Source organism: Dasypus novemcinctus, chromosome 10 (assembly GCF_030445035.2).
Source record: "Dasypus novemcinctus isolate mDasNov1 chromosome 10, mDasNov1.1.hap2, whole genome shotgun sequence".
NCBI classification, from domain to species: Eukaryota; Metazoa; Chordata; class Mammalia; order Cingulata; family Dasypodidae; genus Dasypus; species Dasypus novemcinctus.
Genome location: NC_080682.1, coordinates 34981375 through 35001427, shown reverse-complemented (window position 1 = coordinate 35001427; position 20053 = coordinate 34981375). Strand labels below are relative to the sequence as shown.

At 38.5% G+C, this 20053-nt stretch overlaps 2 pseudogenes; both read left to right on the top strand.

Moving 5' to 3' along the window:
• Positions 1-803: 803 nt before the first annotated feature.
• On the top strand, positions 804-1716 carry LOC101431109 (olfactory receptor 4C45-like; annotated as a pseudogene).
• Positions 1717-11863: 10147 nt separating this feature from the next.
• On the top strand, positions 11864-12756 carry LOC105744243 (olfactory receptor 4A47-like; annotated as a pseudogene).
• The last annotated feature ends 7297 nt before the right edge of the window (positions 12757-20053 follow it).

Below are 20053 nucleotides of genomic sequence, written 5' to 3'. Positions count from 1 at the left end.
CATCTGGATTGCCCTGGACACAACAAGTACCACAATTTCCCCAAAAAATTCTCTGCAGCCTTTCCTCTCAGACCCTAGGTGATCTATTTCATGTCTCAATCATGTAATTTTTCTGTCCCAAGTCACTGCTATTTGATGTTTTCTTTCAGAGGTTAAACTGCCATGGCTCGCAGTTGTCTCCCAGTTGTCCCAGAGCAAGTTCTTGGACAAGTGAGACAGAGATAAGCATCTTGGATCAGATAGTCAACATCAGATGGCACCAGATAGGATAGTATGGTTATAACTATCCCACAGTCTGTGAATAATGGGATCACTGTTGCTTACCCAGTTCGAGGAATCCACACGGAATGAAAACTGCTGCTGACTTTACCAGGAAGTGGTTGGGGGTAGACTTAGTAAGAGCACCAAAAGTGTTTCCTATCATTTTAATTTAGCTTTTCTTGTATTTAACATTGACTTGGTTTATATAAGCCTCTGACTATTTTCTGGAGTCCTTAGGCAGTTGCTTCTGTTTTTACTGTTCCTGTGGAGGGACAGGATTTTGGAACTTCTTTCCCATCCATCCTGTTGATGTCACTCCAAGCAAATGGAGACTATTTGTGACAGTGCTTGTAAGCTCCCTAGGAAAGAAACAACAGCAGTTGAACATAGACTGAACATTGCAGAATCTACAAACAGCTAGACAAAGAAAACTGTACACAATAAAAAAGGGATAGAATATATTGGTAGTTCATTAAAAATATCATCACTTGGGAATATGATCTTTACAGTTGGGTGACATGACCGTAACCCAAGCGGAGTCAATGGGAAGAATAAACAATGTGACAGAACTCATTGTGCTGGCTCTGACCCAGAATCCAGAACTGCAAAAAATCTTATTTGTCTGTTTTTCATCACTTATTTGATCACATTGGCAGGTAACATGCTCATCTCAGTCACCATCTTCATCAGTGCAGCCCTGGGTTTGCCTATATCTTTCTGTCTTATTTGTCTATTATCAATGTTTTATACTCTTCTTCCACAGCACCCAAAATGATCTTTGACTTGATCCCTCAGAAAAACACCATCTCCTACAGTGGCTGCCTGACCCAGCTCTTTGTTGAGCATTTCTTTGGTGGCTCTGAAATCATCCTGTTAATGGGAATGGCCTATGACTGTTACGTGGGCATCTGTAAGCCTCTGCACTACATGACCATCATGAGCTGGCCTATATGTAGTTTCCTCGTGGAGATACCTGGGATTTTGAGGTTAATTCATGGCTGGATCCAGATTTTGTTCATGATCCAGTTACCATTCTGTGGCCCCAATGTCATTGACCATTTTATGTGTGATTTGGTACCTCTCCTGGAGCTGGCCTGCATGGATACTCATACTTTAGGGTCCCTGATTGCTGCCAATATTGAGTCGCTATGTTTACTCATTTTTTGTATGTTAGTGGCTCCCTATGTTATCGTCCTTTGCTCCCTGAGAACTCATAGCTCAAAAGGGCATCGCAAAGCCCTCTTTACCTGTCCTTCTCACATCACTGTCATCGTCTTATTCTTTGTACCCTGTTCACTCCTATATCTAAGACCCATGACTTCCTTCCCTGCTGTCAAAGTTGTGACCATGGTTTGTACCCTAATACCTCCTATGTTGAACCCTTTAATCTATACCCTCAGAAATGCAGAAATGAAAAATGTCATGAATCAAACAATGAAAATCAATGATCAATAAATTTTGTGACTGAAGTATTTAAGCAAATAATACTAGTAACACTTCATAGAAGTTTAATCTCCTTCTCAAGTGATTAAACTCCAGAAAGTCTTGTTCCTATCTGGATCTAATTTTCTAGGAACTCTTATATCTGGCAGGCTGACATCCACTATAAACAATAGACAGTGCCTAGGGTCCATGATGATTTCAAGGGCACATACAATGTTTTAATTTATTTTCAAATAGGATATAAGTTGTAATGTTTTTTATGAATGAAGTGATCCCAAGAAAACAAACTATATAGTGCCCACAAAAGTCATAATACAGCCATGATTGTGTGTATAAAACTGATCAGCATAAATATTTTGAAAAGTTTTTATACCCAGATTTGCAGCTGGAATAGAATTTTATTTTAACAGATTAAACAATTTTATATGAAATAAGTTTAAAATAATAGAGAAAGAAATTTCAAGAAGACTTTTATCCAAATACATTGTTTTCCTTTTACCTGCCTAATTTTGAGTATTAAAATGTTCTACCACCATAGCTATAGGATATTTTTACATATAATAACCACAAGAAGAGAGTATTTGCATAAAATGGTACTTTTTAAAAATGTTATATTCACCCTACAATTGAGTGCAAAAAAAAAAAAATTGGGAGAAGATAGTACTGGAGCAAAAGAAATACAACTGATAAACTCTGTAGAGTTAAGGCAGAAAATATCTCCATATTAAAGTATGATTTAAACACTAAGGAAAAGTATACTCAGAAAACAATAGAGTTGTTACATTACCACTTAAGTAAAAACAAGTTTGCATCATGTCACTGAACAAAAATAACTCTGGATTACAGAAGAGTCCCTACCAGCAACATAATGAAATATTAAAACATTCAGAAACATTGATATTCTTTGAGTCAGAGATTAAGAGCTTTGGATCAAGTTGACCTGATTTCTCATCTTGTTTCTGGAATTAATTAGTCTTGTAAGCAAGTTGCTTCATTTCTCTCCACCTGTCCGTCCATTTAAAAAGGGACATAGCATTTCTTACTTCCTTAAATGGTGAGATTATTGTTGGAAAAATGACTAAGCTGAAAAATAATGGAGGTTGCTGGAATGCTGTATACCTTCAGTAGAGGACTTAATTTGTCTTATCCTCCTTTTCAATGTCAGTTTTCCATAGTTCAGGTATAATGTAAGTTTCTTGTTCACATATATTTGGCTAATTCATTTATTGTTTGATAAACTTTCTTCTTATTTCTAAGAGTTTTTTATTTGACTGATACATATTTATTTGACTGATACATATTTTCAAATATCTTCTCTTATGTAGTGACTGCTCCTTTGGCTTTGCTTTTGATGTCTTTGTCATTTATAAGTGCTTTATTTAGTAGATTGTCGTATTTGTCAATACATTTTGGTCATGTCTTATTTCAGGAACTTTAGATTAAGAATATATTCTTAAATATTATTTTTTGATAATTTTTAAAAAGGAATTTTTGTATTTAGATTTTTAGGAATCTAATTTTAATTTGAAACCCTGAAATGGCTTCCTATTTTCTTATAGGGCTGAGCCAAAGGTCCCGTAAGGCAAATATGATTTTTCCTTGATATGACCACTATCTGTATCTCCTATCATTTTCCTATATATGCCACTAGTACGTGTGGGAAACAAAATTCAAACTGGGATTGCTCTGTCTCCAGAGGCAGAGCACTTAGCCTCTCAGTTACAATATAGCAGTTATACTTGGTCCATACAATGTGTTGAAAAGGGCTAGAGACCTGACTTAGATGCACTCAGGGCTGCCATATATGGCTAAGAGTAAACTCATTTGCTTATACTGTTTTTATTCTTTATTAAAAAGTTGTGAGTTTACAGAGCAATCAGGCATAAAATACAGGAATTCTACATACCACCCCACCAACAACACTAGCATTGGTGTGGGACATTTGTTACAACTGATGATAGGACTTAAAAAAATTGTACTGTTAAAGACAATGCTTAACTTATGTTCACTCTTCGTGTAGTGTAGGTCTCCAGGTATTTTTTTAAATATTCATTGTGTTACCATATATACAATCTAACATTTACTCTTTTAATCATATTTCTATATATACTTCAGTGTTGTTAATCACATTTAAAATGCAGTGCTACCATCACCACCATCCATTACCAAAACATTTCCATCATTCCAAATACAAACATTGTACATTTTAAGCCTTAATTTCCCATTCCCTATGTTCACCTCCTCTCCTGGTAGCCTATATTCTAGATTCTGACTCTGTTAGTTGGCTTATTCTAATTGTTTAAAATCAATGAGAACATAAAAATATTCGTCCTTTTGTGTCTGGTTTATAACACTCAACATGATGTCTTCAAGTTTCATTCATACCATCTCATGTATCAGGACTTCATTGCTCTTTACAACTGAATAATATTCCGCTGTGTGTATATATCACATTTTTAAAATTCATTCATTGGTTGGTGAACACTTGGGTTGTTTCCATCTTTTGACAATTGTTAATAATGACACTATGAACATCAGTGTGCAAATATCTGTTCAAGTCCCTGCTTTCAATTATTTTGGGTATATACCTAGCAGTAGTGATATTGTAGAAGCACCTGTGCCTATATTGGTTTGGATTAAACTAATAACCATCACTGGTCCCCCAATCCACTCTTTTCTCACAAATATAAACCCTATTAAATTAGCTACATCTTCCAAATTGTTAAAGATCTGATGTTATATACCCTAGTAATGAAAAGAGAACCGTTAAGTGTCAGGGAATCCAAATGTAAAAAGTGCAGGAAAAAAGAATCTTGCATTGATCAGAAAGCTGCCTCATTATCTTCTCTCCACACTTTACTGTAAGAAGATAAATAGAGTTACTGAAATTAAAGGTTGGTTGGGACTTCATCAGAATATGACCTCATGGCCAAGAATGCACAATGTGGTAATAAGAACAAACACCAACATAGTATTTAGTCTTTGTCAAGCCATCTCCTAACTTCTTTACATAGGGCAGCTTGTTTAATTCTCATATCAGTCCCATGAGGTAGATTACTGGCATTTTCTCATTTAGCAGGGTAAGAGAAAGAGACACACATTTGCCAATCACTCAGTTAATTAGTTTCTGACCTGAGGCTTAAACCCAGACTCTCTGACTCCAGAGTTTGTATGCTTCTCCACTACACTATATTACCATTTATATAGAGCCAAATCTTTCTCTATCATTCATTTGCTGTGTAACTATGAAAGACTTCAGAGCTTCAATTTCTTTTTCTCTAAAATAAAGATAAGAATAGTACTACAGGGAAGCGGACTTGGCCAGTGGTTAGGGCATCCGTCTACACATGGAGGGTCCACGGTTCAAACCCCCAGCCTCCTTGACCCGTGTGAAGCTGGCCCATGCGCAATGCTGATGCGCTCAAGGAGTGCCATGCCACGCAGAGGTGCCCCCCGCGTAGGGGAGCCCCATGTGCAAAGAGTGCACCCCGTAAGGAGAGCCGCCCAGCGTGAAAGAAAGTGCAGCCTGTCCAGGAATGGCACCACACACACAGAGAGCTGACACAAAGAGATGATGCAACAAAAAGTAACACAGATTCCAGGTGCCTCTGACAACAACAGAAGCAGGCAAAAAAGAAGATGTAGCAAACAGACACAGAGAACAGACAACCAGGGCAGGGGGAGGAGAGGGGAGAGAAATAAATAAATAAATCTTAAAAAAAAAGAATAGTACTACAGTTTGAGGTTGAAGAGTAAATTAAATGAAATCTTCATGTCAAGTGTTTGCTCAGAGTCTTGCCTGTGATAAGCATTCAATGAATGTCATCTCTGATTATAACCGTCTTAAATATCATGGGCAGCAACTTCTTGTTGCTTAAGGAGCCAAGGACCTAAATGTATAAGTTCAGACTGAGTAGGTAATGATATGAGTATATTTTATTATAAATAAGAAAAATGCCCTAATACTTATCCTCCTAGATAATACATGAAGTTGTGGAAAATGTAATCAGTATATGTGTTGTACAATGAGCCAAATAATGAATTTTATGTTCTAAAATAAAAATGTTAATTTGATTCATCAATGTAATTCAAACTTGTGGGAATTAAAAGTAGATTAATTGTAAAGGATTAACAAAGAAAGGAAATCTCTTGCTTGAATTATCCCAAGAAACAAAACTATTTTGTGAAAATTAATGAGAAAATTAGGGAAACTATTACACTGCATTTTTATTTGAATTGTATTTTAATTTTATTTAAATACAAATAGTAGACTATAGAAAGCTTACATTGTCTGGCTTGGGAACACAGAGAGATCACTTTTTTTATGACCTAATATCATGGGATAGTGGATCTGGATGGGTTCTTGAAGGATCTTCTAAACCAGCTTTAAGCATCTCATTCCCGATTTGACTGTTTCACATGATTCAACTTCTGGATGAGATTCTAACTGTTTTTATATTGAAGAAAATCACAAATTGGGTTTAATTTATATATTGCTACTGATTATAGAAATTCATTTGAGCTTCAAGTTTCTCAGAATAGTACTAGTTCAGGCTAGTGTCGTTCATTTACAAGCACCTGGGAATTCACTCTATCATCCATTTCCCTTTTCTTTGCTAAAGAATTCTATAATGCTTAAAATATTGTTTGAATTATTTCCATTTTAAGGATGGTGAATTTGAGACTCCAAAAGAATAGGTGCAGCTGATCTCCAGTCACCTGGTGATTCATGGCAGAGACACTACTAGAACCTCTTCACTCCAGCCTTTCTTGTATAACCAACAGCTTTCACCAACTGTTTACTTCTTCCAGCACTGGCAAGCAAAAAGAAAAAAAAAAAGGCTTGACTACTAACATTAGGGGGAAAAAAGCCTCACAGAAAGTGCTGCCGCTTTTTGGCTCTGCTTTCTACTAAATTCAGAGCAAAAAACTCATTAGCATAATATCATAGAAAATCTTTCTCCTTCCCTGAAAAAGGTCTTTTGTAAGGTGTGAGTGATATCATAGGAATTATCAGTGTTTTATGTTTTCTGCCTCTCTGAGGAAACTAATTGTCCCCTCGTAGGACTACTTATTGAAACAGCGCTGGAACAAGCTTCAGCCTTGTTCCCAGGTGTGTGGACAAGATTGCTGGTATCATCTAATTAGTCCTTTTTAAATTATTTTTGATTTCACAAAGAAACAACTTCAGAAGTGCCTAGTGTCTTTCTAGTGTCTAGAAAGAGAGTCTGTAAATGGTCAGGAAGAAATAATAATGAATTTCAGGAACTGATATTGGAGGGTCAGAATTATTAAGGAAGTCTAAGCTTTACAATGACAAAGATCAACTGGATTTATTGAGCACATTCTGTGTATCAGGCATGGGTCTATGTCTTTTCACATACATTATCTCTTTTATGCCCAACTCCCCAAATTGATGGGCAATTATCATGGTTCATTTTTCACACATCACCTGTACAGACTGTTCAAAGAATAAGGGAAATAGAGTTAGAACAAACTGAATTATAATTTATATTTCTACCATTTCAATCATTCAATAAATATTTATTCAGAGTCCAATTAATAAAAGTTAACATTATGCTAAGTGTGGAGAACTTCATATTTAAAAATATAAAGAGTGCACACTGGCAGTGTAGAACTTATTCTCTATAAAGGGCAATAACTACCTCCAGAACAAAGCAGAGGGAAAACTTAATAAATAAAATAATTAAATCATTGTTAACTGAACAGAAAAAGAATTAGACATTTGAATGCAAGTCGGGATTGGAAATGCAGTTATCCAGAAAGGAATTGAGGAAAGTCCTATTGTTTTATGGCTTGGACCTCTGTGTGCTACATACGTAAGTGACACTTTTTGTTTTTGTTGCTAGATCTGTATGAGTGGAACCAATGCCAGTCTAGACTGAAAAGGACAGACTGAAAGAAAAATGACTTTAAAGGCAGAGACATGGAAGCTGAAGTCTGGACTGAAGAAAGCCAAGAGAATGGACCCACTCATGCATGTGGAAAGCATAAAAATGCCCCAGAAGATGGAGAGAGTGAGCCTTCCACCCCATCCTTCAGATAGAGTGTTAAGCACCCTAGGTTTCTTAGGTATATGACAGATTGTGGAGAGGCTGGACACCCCAATGTTTGATGAGGGTGGAGCCTATAGCTTCGTTGCCACCCTGATGCTTGATAAAGGTGGAGCTGAAAGCCTGGTAATCACCCCAATGCCTAAAGATGTTGGAGCCTCTACCTCAGTGTTTCAGAAGAGTATGGCCACTGCACAAGCCCATAGAAATAGTAGGGCTGCCAGTCCATCAAGCTGAGAAGATAAAGCATCATTCTTTTTATGACTCTCAGACCTTGAATCTAATGGTTCTGTGTTCAATCCCTGGCCAGAACCTTAAAGAGAAAAAGTATGTTCTTAAAGTTAATCCATTCCTGGGAATGTGAACCCATTGTGTGAAGGATCTTTTTGTGAAAACAATCTTTAGTTAAGTTGTGACCTATCTCATTCAGGGTGAGTCTTAATCCTCTTACTTGATCCTCTCCTTTATATGAGAATGAAAGTCAGACAAAGAAAGAGAAATTCATGGAAGCAAAAAGCTGGAAGCCATGAAACCTGGAAGAGAAGGGAGAGACCAGCAGATGCTGTCATGTACTTTGCTTTGTGACAGAGAAGTAAAGGATCTCCAGCAGCCAGTCTTTGGTGAGGAAGCATCACCTGATGATGCCTTGATCTGGATATTTTCTCAGCCTCAAAAGTATAATTTCATAAACTAATAAATTCCCCAATGTAATTCTAAGCCTTATGCAAACGTTTTCCCTTAAAGCTAGAAAAAGTTAGATACTAGGGAAAATTTAGTCCATTATTAATTCATGTCACCAACTTCAAAAGGCCTATCAACAAAGACCAGCAATTTTACCATATTTCATTAAGCAACACATTTTCCTGGATCTCCTCAAGTACCATTTTTTTTTATTCATTTTTAAAAAAATATGAAGTCCCATTCAACCCCACCATCCCCATCCCCCATTCCCCCCACAGCAACACTCACTCCCTTCATCATGACACATCCATTGCATTTGGTAAGTACATCTCTGGGCATCTCTGCACCTCATGGTCAATGGTCCACATCATAGCCCATACTCTCCCACGTTCCATCCAATGGGCCCTGGGAGGATTTACAATGACCGGTGATTGTCCCTGAAGCACCATCCAGGGCAACTCCAAGTCCCAAAAACGCCTCCACATCTCATTTCTTCCTCCCATTTCCCGCACCCATCAGCCACCATGGCCACTTTTCCTACACCAATGCCACCTTTTCTCTGTGGACCTTGGATTGGTTGTGTCCGTTGCACCTCTATGTCAAGAGGAGGCTCAGATTCCACATGGATACTGGATGCAATCCTCCTGCTTTCAGTTGTAGGCACTCTAAGCTCCATGGTGTGTTGATTGTCCTTCTTCAACTCCATCTTAGCTGAGTGGGGTAAGACCAATAAATCAGAGTGTAGGAGCTGAAGTCTGTTGAGGCTCAGGGCCTGGCTATCCTATTGTCAGTCCAGAGATTCAAATCCCCTAAATATATCTTAAACCCCAACACCAACTACAATTCCAGTAAAGTAGCATGAAAGTCTCGTGAAAAGAGATCCCATCTGAGTCCAGTTCCATCACGCAGAAACACCGGCTCCAAAGAAGGGCGATCTGACATGGCAGTGAACCCCATCTGCCATGACCATAGAACCCATGGGTCTCTTTAGCCCTCAAAGGAACCAATACCTTGGGTTGTATCTACTTTATCTGTCTCTTAGACTCTGCTCAGTTGTGCATAAGGGCAATCCTTCTGACAACCTCCAGACTCTTTTTTAGAGACTCGTAGCCATATAAACTCATTTCTCCTTTCCATTTCCCCCTTACATTAGGTCAAACAGCATTTTAAAGTCATGTTATTATAAGTAGACAGGGATATTCTGCTGATCCGCATTGAACCTTTAATCCAAGGTAATTTTCTAGTTGCATCATCAGTTGGTACTTGGTAGTGATCCCTCGGTGCCAGGGGGGCTCATCCCTGGGTGTCATGTCCCATGCTGGGGGGAAGGCATTGCATTTACATTCTGAGTTTGGCTTTGAGACTGGCCACATTTGAGTAATACGAAGGCTGTCAGGAGGAAATTCCTAGACACAGTGCTGCTCTAAGCCTTGTTCTTATTTCAGGCATATAGGCTCACAAGCATAGTCATTAGTATCATGGTCTCACTGTTGGACCCTCATTCCTTACTGGTCCTTACCATTGCACCTGGGGGTCTGCTGCTGCTCCCCTAGGGACCACAACAGAGCACCCCTGGCCAGGAACCCAGTACCCCCCCAGCTGTAGTTTTTAATTGTTGCCACTATGAGTATATCCAAGCATTACCATACACCCTGGACATATGCCCTGTATAGCTCCCTGTCAGCCATATATCACCTGTCAATAGTATCCTATACCAGTATTCCCCCGCTGCCATTGTTGAACCACTCTGTGATCCAAAACTTCCTGAAAAGTGAAGCCCAATATAATGTCAGGATCCCTTACTAGTAAAATGGAATATAGCGATGGGTTTAAAGGTTAGATCTAGAATACGTGTTGATTTGGAAAAATTCTACCTCCTATCTTTTTCTTTTCTTTTTTCCTAATTATTGAACTTCTCTTCACAAGAGCCCTAGACCACAGTAATTCATATATACAATATACAGTACTCCTACACATCTACCATAAAACCTTTTCCCTTCCACAGCGATATTCTTATAACTTATTCATATCATGTTTACTTAAACTGATGTACAGACTCTGAGACAATAGCTTTCAAACAAGGTGACATCTGTGCTTACATTGTGGTCCATACTTTAGGATATACAGTTTTCTAAATTTTTAGTTATCCTATGTTTTACATTATGGTTTACATTATTAGTCTGTCGTCCCCTATATGTTTATGGTGTAATATTACATGTTTTATATCCATCCTTGTGTACTCTCACGAAACTCCTCTCTTACCCCACATTTACCTTGGTTCCACACATTTAACATCCATTTTCCCCTCCCCTTGGGGCCCACAGTGACAGCCAACCTCCATTTCCCAAGGAGCCACGTCCAGAGATACTTGCAATAGTGTTCAGGGCCTAACTTGCTCAACTGTCCCAATGCCCTGGGAGCCACCCTTTCTCTTGAGAGATACAGTTCCTTCTATTTGATGGCATTAGTCCTCCCCAGGATGTGGGTCCACCCCCACTCTCACTTCTTGGGTTTCTACCTAATGGTACAACCCACTCTGGCAAAATGAGCATTCAGACATTCCCCAGGAGCCCATTCCACATCAGACCATCCCCTCCGAGCATCCTAAACAGGTAACCCTCCTAATTATATTTTGATATGATTTTCTCAGCATTTTACTCTCAACCAACAGCTGACACTCTCCTATGTTCGTATGTTGCCCCTCCCTCCCTCCACTTTTTGGGCAATATTACCCATTCGCCCATCCCCAGCCCCCTTCAAACCCGCAAAGCCCCACCCAAAGGCAACCCCTTGTCCCCATTTTATCTCTTCTTTGTGCTCATACTTACTGCCAGCTCATCATAGATTCCACCCCTGCAGACATCGGCTCACATCCTTCCTCCACCCCCCGATTTCCTCAGGTCTATAATATTCCATTCATTATTAGTTGTAACCACTTGAACACATAGATTACCTTAAATAGGTCTTCAAGTTTACATGATAGTTACTTTATACATAGTACACCTTTTCATAGAATTCCTTTCTCATCTTCTCTTGTTCTAGTCAATTATTAATTCTTTAAAACAAACCAAAAACAGTTTTCTCTAGGAAACCTTCCTTAATTCAAGTTTTATTTAGATGATCCTACAATATGCACCCCTATCATCACAAGAAGATATTTATAATAGTATATTACATTGTTCTGTATTTGTCTGATCCCATTATGTATCAAATCACTGAAAGCAGAGAATTATGTCTTCAATTTGTAATTACAATGTCCATGTTTGTTTTGACAGAAATAGATGCTTGCACATTTTTTGATTAAATGAATAGAAAAGAAAGATTAGACTTATATTACATTTTAAAAACTTTCACTGTTTTATAGATAAACTCCTAAAATCTGAAATCAATACCTACAGAAGAATATGGGACCAAGAAACAATGTGGCTTATTTTGTCCTCCTGGGTCTTGCACAGAATCTGAAAGACCAGAAAGTACTTTCTATTATCTTCTCAATCTTCTACATTTAACCATGGTGGGCAACTTACTGTTATGACTGTAACTGTTAAGTCCCTGGGTTCATCTATGTACTTCTTTCTTGCTGGCTTAACATTTACAGATGTCATTTATGCCTCAGTAATTTCCCCAAAATTGATTTCAGGATTCTTCTTTGGACAAAAGGACATATCTTTCCAAGCTTGTATGAGCCATATCTTTTTGAAGCACTTCTTTGGTGGATCAGAGGTCTTTCTTCTGTTGGCCATGGCATATGACCACTATGTGGCCATCTGAAAGCCCTTGCATTACTTGACTATCATGAGACAATGAGTGTGTGTTGTGTTGCTAATATAGTGTCATGGATTGGAGGTTTTCTGCACTCAGTAATTCAACTGACTTCTCTTTATGGGCTTCCATTCTGTGGTCCCAATGTTATTAGTCATTTTCTCTGTGACATGTTCCTCTCATTGAAACTTGTCTTTACTGATACTCATGTTGTTGGACTCTTACTAGTGGCTAATGGAGGCCTGATCTACAGTATTATGTTTCTGCTCTTACTGATCTCTTATGGTGTCATTTTGCATGCCTAAAAGAACCTTAATCAAGAAGGGAGGAGGAAAGCCCTTTCTACCTGTGTTCCCATATCGCTGTGGTTGTCCTCTTCTTTGTTCCATCTATTTTCAGGTATGCAAGACCTGCTAGAAACTTCTCTATTGACAAATCATTGAGTGTGTTTTATACAGTCATAATAACCATGCTGAACCCTTTAATATATACTCTGAGAAATTCAGACATGACAAATGCTATGAAGAAGCTCTAGAGAAGAAAAGTTATATCAGACAATAAATGAACGCATTGTCTTGCATGAGGAGAATCGTTTGGCTTTAGTAGACATCCTCTAGGGACCCAGAAGTTACTTTAAGTCTAAGCACCTTTTCATTTCCTTCAAAGCAATTATTAAGATTAGGGCTATGACCGGGCTATTGATTGCACTTTCCATATTAGAATGTAAGCTTAATATGCTCTCTCTTTTTCATTTTTATGCTTCTTTTTTCTTTTTTTAATTTTGTCTTTATTTATTTTTTTTAATGTTACATTCAAAAAATACGGAGTCCCCATTTACCTCCACCCCCCTCCCCCTACTCCTCCCGCCATAACAACAACCTCCTCCATCATCACGAGTCATTCATTGCCCTTGGTGAATTCATCTCTGAGCACCGCTGCACCTCATGGTCAGTGGTCCATATCATAGCCCATACTCACCCACAGTCCACCCAGTGGGTCATAGGAGGACATAAAATGTCCAGTAACTGTTTCTGCAGCATCATCCAGGACAACTCCAAGTCCCCAAAATGCCCCTACATCTCATTGCTTCCTCCCACTCAATGCCACATTTTCTTTGATTACTAATCATAATAGTTCATGAATAGAATATCAGTAAGTCCACTCTAATCCATACTCTATGCTCTTGTTTGCACTCCACCTGGAAAGGCATTATGAATATATTGCAGGGAGTCAAAAATATTATATAATGAATTATTGATTTTAATTTTTATAATTGCAATTATTTTAACTAATTCCTGCATTATATTTAATACCTCTTCTCAGTTATAATTTTGTTTTTAGTTATATTCTTATCATTTATGTCCATTCCTGTTATTATGCTATTTAAAATATTTGATGCTATGTAGACTGGCCTCTATTTATTTTCAGTTGCATTACATAAGATTTTTATGTATCTGACACTTTTACTTTTTAAAAGTTGAAACTTTAAAAATAATAAATAGTAAACATGGAAAACATATGAACTGGCATAAAGTGAGAAGTCAATCTCCTATGCATCCCTAACCAGAGTCTCATAGAGCTCCTCCCAGAGGCAATCACTTTCCTCTATTTCTTAAATTTCTTCAAGTAATCATCTTAACCAATATAATATTTATATATGTTTGTGCATTTTGTCTGAATGTATAAATTTTACTTCTACTCATAAACATCTTAAAGCTATATCCCTATTCGCCCATGTTCATGTATACCTATTTACTCTCACTTAGCCTCCTATCACATAAAGACCTCAAAGAGATTTACTAAATTTAAGGTTTCCAGTTCCTCATATTGTTTCCAATTTTTTCTATGAGCAACAATTCTGCAATAAATATATCTCTTTTTGAAAATATATTAATATGAGTCCCACAAAATGGATTCTTCCATCAAATACTACATTTATTTAAAATGTTTATTTTGGGGAAGCAGACTTGGCCCAACAGATAGGGCATCCGCCTACCACATGGGAGGTCTGCGGTTCAAACTCTGGGCCTCCTTCACACGTGTGGAGCTGGCCCATGTGCAGTGTTGATGTGCACAAGGAGTGCTGTGCCACGCAGGGGTGTCCCCCGCGTAGGGGAGCCCCACGCGCAAAGAGTGCACCCTGTAATGAGAGCCGCCTAGCGTGAAAGTGCAGCCTGCCCAAGAATGCACATACTGAGACCCGATACATCAAGATGACACAATAAAAAGAAACACAGACTCCCTGTGCCACTGATAAGGATAGAAGCAGTCACAGAAGAACACGCAGAGAATAGAACAGAGCAAAGTGGGGGAGGAGGTGAGAGAAATAAATAAAATTTTTAAAAAATGTTTATTTTAAAGTGACTGCCAAATAGTCATTCTTGAGGTTGTACTAATCACAATCCTGCCCCAGTCTATAAAGTACTTGTTTGTTCCCATTCTCAACAACCAGCATGTGATATACATTTATGGCATTTGACAATATGATGAATTATTAAAATTATTTTTACTTTGTATTCTTTCATAGAGATCCTTTAATTAGAGTACCTTTACACATGTTTAAAATTATTTGTATTTTTTATCTATGAATTGCCTGTTAATACCTTTTACCTATTTCCTTCATTCACCCATACCCATTTTTATGATGTACTAAGTAAATTATTTTTGTTTCTGTTGTGAAATGTAATTACTATATTTCTGGGTTGTTAATTTTCCACTTTGTGTGCTATTTATAAATTCTTTAGTCCTGTAGTTTTTTAAATAAATTTTTACATATCAGATTTATCAAAATTATATGTACTTGATAGGACTTCCTTAAGAAGATTTTCCTTACTTCTCTTTTATCAAAAATTATCCCACATTAATTTTTTGCATTTCTTTTTTTTTCAAATTTTTTCTCCTGATATCTTTTACATTTCAACAATTGATCTATCTGGAATTTATCTTGGTTTACAGAATTTGATTAAAATTGAATTTTAGCTGTTTTTCAGAATGGCTTTTTTTATAGTTGCATGATTAACTTTTATCCATTGATCTCAAATCCAAGGTCTCTAATCTGTGCCATGAAGCTTTTTTTTTAAATGTTCCACTTAATACACGATATAATTGCATTTGCTCTATAATACTCTCTCTTTTTTTGTGGTACCAGGGCCAGGGATTGAACCCAGGGCCTCATATGTGGGAGGTCTGCACTCAACTGCTTGAGCCACATCTGTAACTCTCTATAATACCTCTGTCTGATAAGCCTAGTAATCACTCATTTCTATTCTTTTCTGAATTAAGCTTATTCTTATGTTTCAGATTAAATATATATTTTAAATAAGCTGGTGTAGTCACAGTATCAAGTTCATTTTATATTTTTGATTAGATTTTATTTAGGAAGGTGAATTTAGGTAGGGTTTATATCTTTAGAGAATTAAGAATTCCTATCCACTAGGTGTTTTTCTTTGATTTGGCCAAGTTCTCATTTATTCTCTTCAGCAGAGCTTTACATTTTCTACCATCTTACATATTTTTATTATTTACTGCTGCCCTTCTTCATCCCTGACCACTAAAATGCCAGGAATAACACTTGGTGTAAGAAAATTTGTCTCTTTCAGGTAAAATATGATGCCCGCCTTTGCCAAGCATACTTTTGGAGTTGCTGAGATCATCTTTCTCACACTGATAGCATAATATCACTATGTAGCATCTGCCATCTCCTGCTCTGCACAGCCACAATGCAACAACAAGCGTGTGTCCTCCTCTAAGGGCAGGCGTGGGCTAGAAGTTTGGTCCATGCCATTATGAAAGACCCTTCACAATATGTCTGTCTTTATGCGGCTCCAATGTCAAAGATCACTTAGTTTGTGATTCAGACCCTTTGTGGAAACTAGCCTCCAGGGGAAGCCATACCTTTGGTTGCTGTTGCTGCCAATATCAGTTTTAGCTATTTGTTAAAATTTCTTTTCCTGATGGTCTCCTAGGTGTCCCCCTATAAACTTTGAAATCTCAGATCTCACAGGGGAGTTTCAAAGCCCTGTCCATGTGTCTCTTACATATGTCATCATCTTGCTATGTGTCCACTGCATGTTTGTGTATCTGGACACAGTTACATCTTCCATGATAAAGTTGTGGCTGCGTTTTGTATATCACATCTCCTATGTTAAATTTCTTAATGTACAATCTCAGAAACACAGTTGTGAGAAGTGCTATGAGGTAAATTGAGGCAAAAGTTTACTTTGGGAAATAATCACAACCATATAAAATGACTTAATCCCTTCATCATTAAGAGAAGAAAGATAATTCCTCCTGTCAGGACCAAGTGAATACTACATGGAAAAATTATTTTGATGGTAGCATATAAGCCTATGGAGGAAAGACCCAGACAGGAAATTATTTATCTTTATAAAAATACCCCATTTAGATTAATTCACTGCAATTTTATTTGACAACTTTTAATGTCAGAATCAGTTAGATTCCGTTAAATTTTTGATTCCCAGGAAACAGCCCTAAAGATTATTTTAGAATGATTTACCTTCATTTTAAACAAATTTTAGAGATATTCCTGAAGAAGAAGATCTTGGCACACAATTTGAACAATAGTGCTATAGATTATTTGCACATCTTCAGCCTAATACAAAGTCATCTTATTAAGGTCTTTCCTGGGTAGGTCGCTTCATAGAAGAAGTTATGAGAAAAATGAAACTCTCTAATCTTCATAAATAATGCAATACAAGTTCACTACCTTTAAAATTGTAAGACCAAAATAAAATATTCTGGGAAAGTAAAAAATATTTGGATTTTTATTCTCCATCTTCTCTTTCTGTACTTTCTAATCTTCTGCTACATCTGGTTTAATTCTTTTTTTATCTTTTTCTGTCTACAAAGGAAATATCTGTCATTTCTTCTTGCTGAATTATTTTGTCAAAAATTCATTTTCATTGTCTATTACCCTCCCCCTTACCACATAGAACACCGCAAGTGTTTTTGAAAAAAATACTGGTTATTAATGTACCAGTTGGTGATAGTTATGAGATTTAAGTTCAGTCTGAATTACTTACTGAAAATCTTGATATATACTACATAATTTTGTAGTTATTTGTACATTTCAAAGTCCAGCTTCTTGGAAATTAGTGAATTTATGAAAATTCAAAGATCTTTCAGACATGAAGGACTGAACCTCTAACAGTGGAATATCATAGTGCCGAGCAAGATTTCCAGAACAGGCTTTATTTTTGGTAGTACATGGACATATTGCAAGGGTAATCACCACAGATACTACCAACTGAAAGGACAGGCTCTATGCCAATTTGCTATTTTTTAGTTTATCTCCATAATAGTGTGTGAGTTTCTTGATAGCAGGAATATTTTCCCTCTTCATCATTGCCAACTTCTCTGCCAAGAACTGGCATATTTTAAATAAGGCATTATAAAATGCATGGATGTCTTTGGGACTTTTGAATACTTTTCTATATGGAAGATCCACTAAGATTTTGAGATGAAATATCTTACTTGTAGATCCAAGCAAGTTATCTGAGTGGAAATAGAATAGTCAAAGGAAACTATACAGGGATTTTTGGAAGATAAGCTTAATAAATATTTATGAAATTTTATTATGTGTAATAATAACATACATACATTCAGTGGAGATTCACTTAATGATGTAATGAATGTATTTGTAGTCATGTTCAAAATTTAATTGCAGATCCTATTCTTCCAAGCTCTCATCTCTGAAAGATGTCTTATAGAAGGGTAAATGGGCACAGTAACAATGCAATAGAATTTGTCCTTCTCGGCCTACCTCAGAATCCTGAGGGGTAAAAAGCATTATGTGTTGCGGCGGCTTGCTCGGTCGGTAGAGGTGGGGTCTGGCTGCGGACGAGGGGTCGGTCCAGCTCTGGACGAGGGGTCGGTCCCGCTTGGGATGAGGGGTCAGTCCCACTTGGGATGAGGGGTCCGTCCGGCAGCAGACAAGGGATCGGTCTCACAAGGGGTTGCGCGGTTCGGCCAATGGGGTCGCCCGGCGAAGCCGGCGACGAAGGGGTCGCCCGGAGAAGCAGGCAACAAACTGGGGACAAGGGAGGCCAGGCCCTTGTCGGGGGCTCTCAGGACTGGAGGGCGCAAGGCAGAAGAACTACCGCGGAGACAAGGTAAACATGCAAGTCCACTTTATTGAGGGAGAGGCAACAGTTTTATAGGGGCTGGGGAAGGCTGATTGGTCGAAGCCACGCCCTGTTCTGATTGGTTGCTGGCGAAAGGTCAGTGGGCGGTACTGGACGGGGGAGGGGTGGTGGTTAGGGATTGGCTGTTGCTGTTGCTGGGGGAAGGGGCAGGGTTTAGGGATTGGTGGCTGCTGTTGCTGGGGTGGAGGCCAGACTTGAGTTTCCTGCCCACGCCTGGCTGTTGCTGCTGTCGGGGGAGGGGAAAAGGGCAGACTGGAATTTTCCGCCCTGTGCCTGCGCAGGGAGAAAGAAGAAGAAGGGTGCCGCCCCAGAGGCATCGTGTGGCGCCATCCGGGAGAAGGGGCGGCCATGGAAGCATGGCTACCGAGAAGGGGAGACCCGAGGGCACTCTGCGCCCATGCCGAGCTTCCTTCAGGGGTGGCGGTGAGTTCGACCAGCCTCCCTAGTATGGGGGCAGCAGTTTGGCCTACCACGGTCGCTTCCCCGCCGGGCCAGCAAATCGCTCTTCAGCCCGAGGGGTGACCGCATTTCCCCCTTCTTTTCAAATAAGGGCCAGGATGGCAGCAGCAACAAGTAGCCGAGGCCCAAGGGCAGTAAGCAATGAGGGAAGCGGGGCTGAACAGGGAGGTGAGTATGACGGGGATATAAATGTACAATTTAGGGGGCGGTATCTTGCCGTTGCAAGCAAGGGTGGCCAATGTCCAATTCTTGTTGATCTCGGCGGCTATAAGATCCATCTGTTGTTAAAAGTCCAGGATGACAGCGCGTTGCAGGTAGTTGATCTCTCCTTGGCAGCGAAGACATTGTAGGAGAGGATTACTTTTTCCTGCCAGAGGCTTACTGTCCAATTAAAAGGCTGATGGCTGGGGTTGGTGAGTGCAATGGGGAGTGTGAGGAAAAGAAGGGTGACAGTTTTGGACAAGAGGAGGCTTGGTGAAGTCATTATGGGAGGAAGATAAGGAGTAAAGCATAAAAGAGGATAATAAACAGAAAGGCGATGGTGAGTAGAATTCGTTGGCCGAGGTTCCAATCTTCTGGGGCGGTAGCAGCTAGACAGATGGCGGAAAATATTATCAAGAAAGCAAAGGTTATGAGGAAGAAATAAAGTATTAAAGGCTGTGGGGGAAGTGAGAAGATCATTTAGAGGATAGGGTTGAGAATGGTATGTTTAAGACAGAAGCTTTGTGGTTTGTAGGAGACTGCTTTATAAACGAAGGAGAATGAGGGCAGTAAATACAGTAACGATAGATAGGAAGATGACAGTGAGGAGGAGTCTTTGTTTAAGGTTCCAATCGTCCGGCACAACAGTGGCTAGGCCGATAGCGAGGGGTGTTGCTAAATAGACAATGGCTGCAAAGACAAAATCACCTTCTGTTTCCTTACGAATAACTTTTCTTTAAATACTTAGTAGCATGCAATATTAGAAACCGTTTCCTAAAAGCAAGTTGGCAGGGGAGCTTGGTTGCTGTTAATCTTTCCTGTTATAAAATTACCTTTTATTATTATTATCATCAATTCAGTTTTATATATATATATTTAAGAATGACCTTTTGGAATTAGCCATTTAATACCTTAATGTAAACTACTGAAGATAAATTTTATCTTTACAGAACACATTCCCTTACGTAAAGTTATCACAATACCTTTTACACTTGCCGCATGCAAATT